This window comes from Ovis canadensis, chromosome 18 (assembly GCF_042477335.2).
Source record: "Ovis canadensis isolate MfBH-ARS-UI-01 breed Bighorn chromosome 18, ARS-UI_OviCan_v2, whole genome shotgun sequence".
Taxonomy (NCBI): Eukaryota; Metazoa; Chordata; class Mammalia; order Artiodactyla; family Bovidae; genus Ovis; species Ovis canadensis.
In genome coordinates this window covers 83,760,627-83,770,592 of record NC_091262.1, presented here as the reverse complement: position 1 = coordinate 83,770,592, position 9,966 = coordinate 83,760,627, and the positions used below count along the sequence as shown (strand labels likewise).

Here is a 9,966-nt window from a genome sequence, read left to right as displayed (position 1 = left end):
AGGTCTTTCCTTATTTAATTTACTCTACTACTATTATTCAAAATCTAGAGGTAATGTGATAAATTCTATTTCCTCCTATAATTTTCCTTCCATACATTTCCTTCTATAAATTTGTAATTATATCTCCATCTATAAAAGGACTCTTTCCATGAAACAGAATGGAGGAAAGGGCTTTTCATAGACAGCACGTTCCACATCAGTTGATACACAGGTGAGATCCCTGGGCTGAGGGAGAGCTGACCTTTCCTGAAGCTGCAGTGTTGATATCTCAGGAAGGAGCGGACCAGGGTCACATGGACAGGATGTCAGTCAGAGATGGGGACACACACTGGTCTTTTCAGGCTCCGGGAGAGATAACACCACTGATGACAGCACTCACCTCCGCTGGGAAACCCGCTGTAAAGTGCACACACGCTGTGATGGTCCTCATCCCCAATCTACATCCTCACAGACGGAAATGCAGGTGTGAGGCCACAGCCTCAGGGCCACAGGGAGAGGGGGAAAGCTGTGCTCTGCTCCTCCGCTCTGCTCACTCAGAGGACCTCAGGCTCAGTCCAGGGCACAGAGACCCAGGACTCGGGAAAGCTGCTCTCAGGGGGGTTTTCAGGGGAACCTGCTTGCTGATAAGGAAATGGCAACCCACTCCGATACTCTCGCCTGGAGAATCCCACGGACAGAGGAGCTTGGTGGGCTACAGTCCATGGGGTGGCAAAGAGTCGGACACGACTCTTTCACTTTCTGTTTCCTGAGGAGGGCCTTTCCTCTGACCGTGCCGCCCTCACACTCTGCACGCTGTTCACTGTGAACATTTACCCCCAAGAACCATGCGTGTCCTCTCACCACTGTGCTGGGGACTGTGCCCCCTGAGCTCCCATCTCACTGGCAGGGAAGCAGAGAGGAAGAAATAAGCCCCTGGAGGACGAGGGAGCCTGCGCACAGTGCCAGGACAGCTGCAGCATGTCGGAGCACCGAGGAGCTCCCAGGAGCTGCCTGTCCTCAGTCCTCAGCAGCCTTGGGCCCGCAGTGTCCACCCTCAGGGAGGGGATGCTGAGCTTCACGAGTTCCTGCAGACACTCAGCCGTGCACAGGGCAATGTAGGACAGGCCACTGGGAAAGTCACCACGCTGGGAAGACATCTCAGCAGAAATGTCTGCTTTGTCCACAAAAGTAATGATGTGTTTTATTATTATTATTATTATGGATAATTAAATAATAAGCACTATTAATGCTGTGTTAATTATAATCCTGTGTTTAATTAGAACAAACCATCTCTAGAGTGATTGAGGATATTTAAGCTGTTTCAGGTGAATAAATAGTCACACAAGCTAAAGGAAATACAAATGCTTTGGGAATTCTGATGAGCATTTATTGTACCCAACTCCATTTGAATTCAGTGATTCACTGCTGGGCATACACACCGAGGAAACCAGAACTGAAAGAGACACGTGTACCCCAATGTTCATCACAGCACTGTTTATGATAGCCAGGACATGGAAGCAACCTAGATGTCCATCAGCACATGAATGGATAAGAAAGCTGTGGTACATATACACAATGGAGTATTACTCAGCCATTAACAAGAATACATTTGAATCAGTTCTAATGAGGTGGATGAAACTGGAGCCGATTATACAGAGTGAAGTAAGCCAGAAAGAAAAACATCAATACAGTATACTAACGCATATATATGGAATTTAGAAAGGTGGTAATGATAACCCTGTATGCGAGACAGCAAAAGAGACACAGATGTGTAGAGCAGTCTTTTGGACTCTGTGGGAGAGGGAGATGGTGGGATGATTTGGGAGACTGGCATTGAAACATGTATACTATCATATAAGTAATGAATCCCCAGTCTAGGTTTGATGCAGGATACAGGGTGCTTGCGGCTGGGGCACTGGGATGACCCAGAGGGATGGTATGGGGAGGGAGGTGGGAGGGGGGTTCAGATTGGGAGCACGTGTACACCCGTGGCAGACTCATGTTGATGGATGGCAAAACCAACACAATATTGTAAAGTAAAAGAATAAAAATAAATAACACACTAAAAAAAGATAAAAAAAGAATTCAGTGATTCTTACATTTATGTTTTCCTCAAATTTTAAAATATGGAGTAAATAAACATAAGCTAATCAGAAAAGAAAACAAATAAGACTTTGTGTCTGACATCTACGTGGTCCCTGAATGTGTGGTGGGCATTTGAAGAGTAAAGGTAAGCAGCTCCATGGGATTAAAGTCTCTTCCCAAAATCTGCCATTGTTCCCTGACAGCATCTTTTTCCCTGACCAGCCTCCATCATCATTTCATTCCTCAAAAAACAGTCTGCCTGGTCTGGGGAGGGGGACCACAGGAGGGGCCTGAGTTCTCTAAAGGCACAGTCAGCACCCCCCTCACAGGGGAGCCCCATAGACAAGACCTCCATTCACTGCTTTCTGCTTTTTATACAGAGGTCCCTCCCGTATGCAAATATCCACTCAGGTCACAGCGTAGAAACAAAGCACCAGCTCACTTAAATTCAGGTTCCTCCTCAGGCTTGAAGAGATCTCCAGGAGTGGTGACTCTCATCTGCTCCAAGATGAACCCACTGTGGACCCTCCTCTTTGTGCTCTCAGCCCCCAGAGGTGAGTGTCTCTGGATCAGACATGGGCACGTGGGGAAGCTGCATCTGAGCCCATGGGTCACCGTGCTTCTCTCTGTCCACAGGGGTCCTGTCCCAGGTGCAGCTGCAGGAGTCGGGACCCAGCCTGGTGAAGCCCTCACAGACCCTCTCCCTCACCTGCACGGTCTCTGGATTCTCATTAACCAGCTATCGTGCAGGCTGGGTCCGCCAGGCTCCAGGAAAGGCGCTGGAGTGGCTTGGTATCATAAATAGTGGTAAAAGTACATACTATAACCCGGCCCTGAAATCCCGGCTCAGCATCACCAGGGACACCTCCAAGAGCCAAGTTTCCCTGTCACTGAGCAGCGTGACAACTGAGGACACGGCCGTGTACTACTGTGCAAGAGACACAGTGAGGGGAAGTCAGTGTGAGCCCAGACAAAAACCTCCCTGCATAGGGGCCCGTGCCCACCAGGGGGCGCTCAGGACTCAGTACAGAGCAGCGCCCAGGAGCAGGTGCAGAAGCAGCCATGGGCGGTGGGAGGCATGGCGGGGCGGGCGGGATTCTCCTAGAGATTCTCTTTCCTCCTCCTGCCCAGGAGCTGCACCATAGACCCTCTTCTGTGTCCTGGTGTTTCATTGCTGTGGTTTAAGTCACTCTCAGACAACTGTGTGTATATATTTTAATTTTCCTTGAAGCAAAGATAGCTTTATGGAAACACATACACACACACACACACACACACACACACAATACTCACAGCTAAAATTTTTACTCCTTCATTTTCTTTTTCAAAGGAACTCAGTAAAACACTTGACTCTCATTAATTTCAAAACTGTTAACTATCCTGAAGGAAACATGAGATACTTAAACATTTAATCTTTGTTCTGTTTTTGTACATGAGGAGGGAAGAGTCCCAACCTCCCTCTTTCTGTCAAAAGGCACAGTTAGAATCTGGAGCGAGCAGTGTCAAAGGCTCTGGTGTCAGAAGTCCCCATGCTGCATATGCGATGATTCTCGTCATTCACAGATTCTGTACCGCAAACTCACCTACACACTCACTTTCATTAGCGTCTTAACATAAACACTGTCACCTTGTGTCCTTATACAGACATTGACAGTATGGCCGGTTTACTGAGTCACTCAACACACACACATTCCCGGTGAGGGCAATCAGGGTGACGCCATCTCGCCTCAACCTCTCTGAAGTCCACACCCATTCTGAGCTTATGTCTGGATCATTCATAAGGGGAGATACAGAGGTCCTCAGGTGGATTTGTCCGTGGGGTCAACGTGGAGCCCACCACCACGTGTCCTCTCTCCCATCACAGTGACCGTCACTGGCACAGGGACAGGAAGCAGGAGCTGTGCTGGGCTCAGCCCTGAGGAAAGACCCAAGGACTGAGAGGGCGAGGGGCTGAGCTGACATGGGCACGGGGCAGGGGAGGGGCCATCAGGACGGGGACCCTGGGCTCAGAAAGGGGGACCTGTCCTGGGATCTGGTTCCGAGCCTCTGGTAGACACACTGCTCTCCCTCCCTTGCTCACCACCATGAACATTCAGAAGGCGCCCATGGGGATCCCGGGGTGACCAGGGTGAGTGTGACCACAGCCTCTCTGGACTCACAGGGAAAGAGCTCCTCAGTGCACATGCCTCTTCAAGCTCCAGGGTAAAACCCACCCCTGGGCTGTGGGAGCTCAGCCCTCTCTGCTCACACAGGATGGAGGCCTCAGTGAAGGCAGAGCTGCTGTGTAGAAGCTGAGGCTTTGGGGTCTTCTCCTCTGCCTGGTGGCAGCTCCCCAATATGAGGGTCTCAGGTGCAGACACGGGTCTGTGGGAGTTATTGTGCCAGCAGGTTGCCAGGAGCCAGCACGAGGAATCCCACCCATGACAAAGGTCGTGAGGAAGAGGCTTGACAGGAAGGGTGAGTCAGGTCTCAAGGGGCCTCTGCCCGAGCATCTACCCCGAAACCAAAATCTGTCTGTTTACTGTTTGCCAAACTATGCTCTTCTGACATTAACGGGGGGCTATCCCCGACCACCTTTCTCTAAAGAACATTAACTTAGAGCTCTAGTAAATAGATTCCTGGGCATAAAAGGAGTGTCGCAGCTCAAACCCCTCTGATAGCTTTCTAACTTGCCTGACTGGTCTGTCTGGATTTTTGCAACTGTGCATGTGATTGTTTACAGCCTCCCAACCGTGAGAGGCACAAAATGCTTAAAAAATTCTAGGAAAAATCATCAGAATAGAACTGATTAAGGGTGTCATTGTGGAGCCAATACTCTCTGTCAAGCTTTAATATCCTTTGTTTGTTGTGTACCCAGGAGTGCGTTAACTGATAAAGTTGGTATATAGAAAAAACAAGTAGCAACATAGATCTTTGAGTTAAGTACTTTCTTTGTTAGAACCCACTGCACCTTTGTTCTACAGGGATGCAACTTTATTTAGTGCTTTGAGGGAGATGCAGATTAAAGAAAAACACTTCAGGGGAAATGAGATTAACATTCATTAAGGAAGAGAGCCATAAAGTGTTAACAGGCCTCTTGGCCAGAAGATAATGTAAATCACCTGAGACCTTTTGTATCCGGAAAGATATGCAGAAAGAAAGCCTGGTCTCAATAAGGGTCAGGACTGCTGCCCCTGCATGACTCTGCATCTTCCATTATGCAAAACTTAGGGTATATAAGCACCTTTTGAAAATAAAGTTATGGGGTTTTTGCACAAGCTTGGCCACCCCCATGTCAACTCTCTCTCCCTTTCTCCCTCTCCCTCCCTCTATTTTTCAGGCTGATCCCTTGAAACACAGAGGCTTGCCCTGTCTACTTATTTGCCCAGGCTTCTAAGACCCACGCGAGAGGGAGCCCAGGCGGGGCTATTCAAGTGGGCATCTGTGGCCTACGTAGAGGGTGCAAGTTTCCTGTCTTCAGACGTAATTAGCTTTCCATGTAAACCAAGGAATATCAGCCTCTTTTTTCCTCTGTTTTTACTACATTATTCTTCTCCAATTTCACTTTAAATTTCTAATTAATCTCTCATTAATCGCCGACTATGTACCTGCTTCGCATTCCCTGGGTCCACCGGGGATGGACCCCGGCAGCAGGTGACTGGGTTTGAATTTTCCTGTCCCCGGGTGTCCTGTCCCAGGTGAAGGTGCAGGAGTCGGGCCCTGGCCTGCTGAAGCCCTCACAGACCGTCTCCCTTACATGTGCTGCCTCTGGTTACTCCATCAGGTGGTTATGGTGGGAGCTGGATCCACCAGGCTCCAGGGAAGGGGCTAGAGTGGATGGGAAGCATATATTATAATGGTGACACTCACGACCGCCCCTCCATCAAGAGCCACACCTCCATCTCCAGGGACACGTCCAAGATCCAGTTCTCCCTGCAGCTGAGCTCTGTGACCTCTGTGGACACAGCTGTGTATTACTGTGCAAGAGACACAGTGATGGGTGTCCATGTGAGCCCAGACAGTAGCCACCCTCCGGGGGACCCCAACCCACCAGGGGCTTGTGGGACACACGAGCACAGGGCTGAGCCCAGGAGCAGGTGCCCTGGGCTGGAGGGAATTCCTGGGAGAACCTGTGCACTCCTGTTCCTGCCCAGGAGCCCACCAGAGACCCTCCTCTGTGTCCTAACATCTCACTGCTGGCCTTTATGTCACACTCGGCATACTGTGGGAATATCCATGTTTCTGCAGTTTTAATTTTCTGTTGCAGTAAGATGGATATTATACATGCACATTTAATACTGCAGAATTAAGGATACTTTCTGGATTTACTTTTCTTCTCCTCAAAGGATCTCAGAATACCCCTGAGGCCCATCCCCATTTTCCTGGTGAGTCTGAATCTTGAAATTTATGAATGTTCTGAGAAGACACAGGAGATTTTCAGTTGCTATAATTTCTGTTGTTTTTGTACATGTGGAAGGAAGAGACTTACTCTCCTTCTTTCAGTGAAACTGCACACACAGGTAGAATTCTGCAGTGTCCAGTGTTATAGGTGCTGGTGCAGAGAGACCCAATACTGCGTATTCAAACATCCTCGGTATTCAGATTCCTCATTTGCAAGTTCACCTACTTTTTAGCTGTTAGTAGCATCATGAGACATACACCATCATTTCACGGTCATTATGGACGTTTGCAATGTGGACTGTCTTTAAATCATCCAACACACGCATATTTCTACTTGAGGGTAGTCAAGTCCATCCCCTCATGTTTCATCCAATCATGTAAATCAGTCTCCTTCACATTCAGTTTACTGACATATTTTCACATTTTAGTACTCCTTAGTTGACAATTTTCCTCTCTAAAATGACCCCGTGTGTAGTTCTCAAGCACAGGCTAGTGTCTCTAAGCACCCATTGTTGCAAGGTAACTTTAAATAGAAAATATCTTTCTCAGAAAGTTTCATTCAGGCACGATGGTACTTCTGGGCATGTGACCTTGACGTTGATGTCTCAAATATAAATATTATTTTTTAAAATGGGTTTCAGATCTCAATTTTGGTTATTGGAGGTAGCCTTGGAAACTGGGTTCAGTTCCAAATACAGATGGTAAAAGGGAGATTTATGAACAACAGGAGATTGACTGGATGGAAAATGACCATGAGGAGGCTACAAGTTCAGGGGTCCTGGCTAGACTGTCTCCCAAGGATTCTTGATCCATAAACATCAGGGTGATCAGAAGCACCTGGGAGACAGCAGGTTTAGTGAAATGACTCCAACATTGACAGGGATCAGAGGTCAAGGGTAAGCGTGCTCAGTAATCTGACTTCGGTGTCTTGATAAAACTAGGAAAGGATGGACAGAGAAACCCACAGGCCAAGACCTCGTTGAGAAACAAATATCAGGAGGCCAGAGGGAAATGGGTCAAGGCATCCTTGTCACATTGGGAGTCAGCGTTCCTATCTTCATCGACCTAGTTCTCTGAAAGTCAGCTTTAATCCAAAGGAAGATGAAATCTGTCTGGTCCTTCCCCCTCCTGCTGGCATCTCTGAGCTGCGAGCACCCCGCGGGTCTGAGGAATGTGGAGTGATGTAGTGACCTCTGTGAAGAGGGCGTCTCATGGTTTCTCCTGCCCGGGTGTCCTGTCCCAGGTGCTGGTGCGGGAGTCGGAGCAGGACTATTGGAGGCCCTCTCCCCACCTGGTCTGTCTGTGGATTCTGCATCACACAGAGTGCTGCCTGCTGGGGCTGGATCCAATCAGTCTGAAGAGTCAGAGCTGCAGTGACGGGGTGCTTTGGTTCCAGGAACAGCACAGCATAGCGCATATCTCTCCAGAAACCACTCTCCATCCACAGAGGCACGTCCGTCTAGCTCCATGAGGACCTAGGACACAACCCTGTGATGCTGTCCCAGGAGGTCCAGGGAGAAGTCAGACCCAACACACATAACCCTGCCCTCAGGGGCTACTCCAAGCACCAGGGGGCGCTTGTGTTCATCAGGAAACAGGAGGACACTTTTCAAGGCAGGAGACAGAACGTCATGATGGGGCTTTCTCTCAGAAGCTGGGGTCTCTCTGCTGGAACATTCCCTCCGCTGCAGGCTCCTTCCACTGTCGCCCCAGAGAGCTTTCCTGTTTCTGAACCTGGAACGTGATTTCATGGGGTCAGGCTGGTCTGTCTCTCCCCATCTCTCTTCGGACAGGCCACCCAGAAATGTTTCCTCAGGGGGCATCTTAGGTCACTGCCTTCTGTCCCTGCTGTCAGCTTTTTCAGCATTAATTCTTCTGCTTAACACCCCGTCAGATGGATTTCCAAATCCTCTCAGGCTGAAACTCTCCCCAGCTCTATTAGATTCTGTGTCTTTCATCTGAATAGTGAGCGGTGTTTGAAGTTGGCAATTGATGTCATAGACCACTGGAGTCATTCTTTCCCCCAGAGGACACTTGAAACTGTCTGGATACCAGTTAGGCTGTATCCTAAGGGGTGTATTGTAGGTGGCTAGTTATGCATTTGGTAGACAGATAAATGATGGATGAAACAGAAATGAAAGTAAAAGGAATCAACACAAACAACTGTATCCTAACAACATGGTTCAGTTCCGTCGGTCAGTCGTGTCCGACTCTTCACGACCCCATGTATCACAGCAGGCCAGGCCTCCCTGTCTATCACCAACTCCCAGAGTCTGCTCAAACTCATGTCCATCGAGTCGGTGATGCCATCCAGCCATCTCATCCTCTGTCGTCCCCTGCTCCTCCTGTCCCCAAGCCTCCCAGCATCAGAGATTTTTCCAATGAGTCAGCTCTTCCCATGAGGTCGCCAATGTATTGGAGTTTCAGCTTTAGCATCAGTCCTTCCAATGAACACCCAGGACTGATCTCCTTTAAAATGAACTGGATGGTTCTTCTCATGGTCCAAGGGACTCTCAAAAGACTTCTCTAACACCACAGTTCAAAAGCATCAATTCTTTGGCGCTCAGCTTTCTTCACAGTCCAGATCTCACATCCATACCTGACCACTGGAAAAACCATAGCCTTGACTAGACGGACCTTTGTTGGCAAAGTACTGTCTCTGCTTTTTAATATGTTATGTAGTTTGGTCATAACCTTAAATAACCATAAAAATTTAGTCTAATAACTCAGAGAGTAGTAAAGGCTCAGAAGTGTAAAGGTGATACGTGAATGTATATGAAGATGTTTGAAAAAACACAAATATTCAAGTAATTGGTAAATACGTTTGTAGCCCACTCGTCAGTCATCTGGTGATTCTCTGTTTTCTCTCTATGAAATCATCACGTACATTCCCAGGTGGCTGCCATTTCCACTCCTTCCAGCTAGTAGACGAGCGACCTTTGTTTGACATCATCCCCAGCATTTGATCGCTTTAGTTGGTGATGAACAGGGAGGCCTGGCGTGCTGCGATTCATGGGGTCGCAAAGAGTCAGACACGACTGACTGACTGAACTGAACTGAAAGGTGTGTAACAGTATCTCCTCCTCCTGTTAGTTCATGTTTCCTAAGTGGTCAAACAGGAGATGACGAGAGGGAACATCGACATTCTAGGAATCAGCGAACCAAGATGGACTGGAGTGGGTGGGCTTAACGCAGATGACCTTATATCTACTACTGCGGGCAAGAATCCCTCAGAAGAAATGGAGTAGCCATCACAGTCAACAAGAGTTGGTAATGCAGTACTTGGATGCAGTGTCCAAAACGACAGGATGATCTCTGTTCGTTTCCGAGGCAAACCATTCAATATCATGGTAATCCAGGTGTATGCCCCGACCAGTAATGCTGAAGAAGCTAAAGTTGAATGGTTCAATGAAGACCTAAGGACCTTCTGGAATTAACATCCAAAAAAGATGTCCTGTTCATTACAGGGGACTGGAATGCAAAAGTAGGAAGTCAAGAAACGCCCGGAGTAACAGGCAAATT

At 48.2% G+C, this 9,966-nt stretch overlaps 1 long non-coding RNA gene across 1 annotated transcript; it reads left to right on the top strand.

The window, feature by feature from the left end:
* Nucleotides 1-2,527: 2,527 nt before the first annotated feature.
* On the top strand, nucleotides 2,528-3,000 carry LOC138423857 (uncharacterized). Its single transcript, XR_011250477.1, has 2 exons — nucleotides 2,528-2,618; nucleotides 2,701-3,000. It is a non-coding gene; the product is annotated as an uncharacterized lncRNA (long non-coding RNA).
* Nucleotides 3,001-9,966: the final 6,966 nt, after the last annotated feature.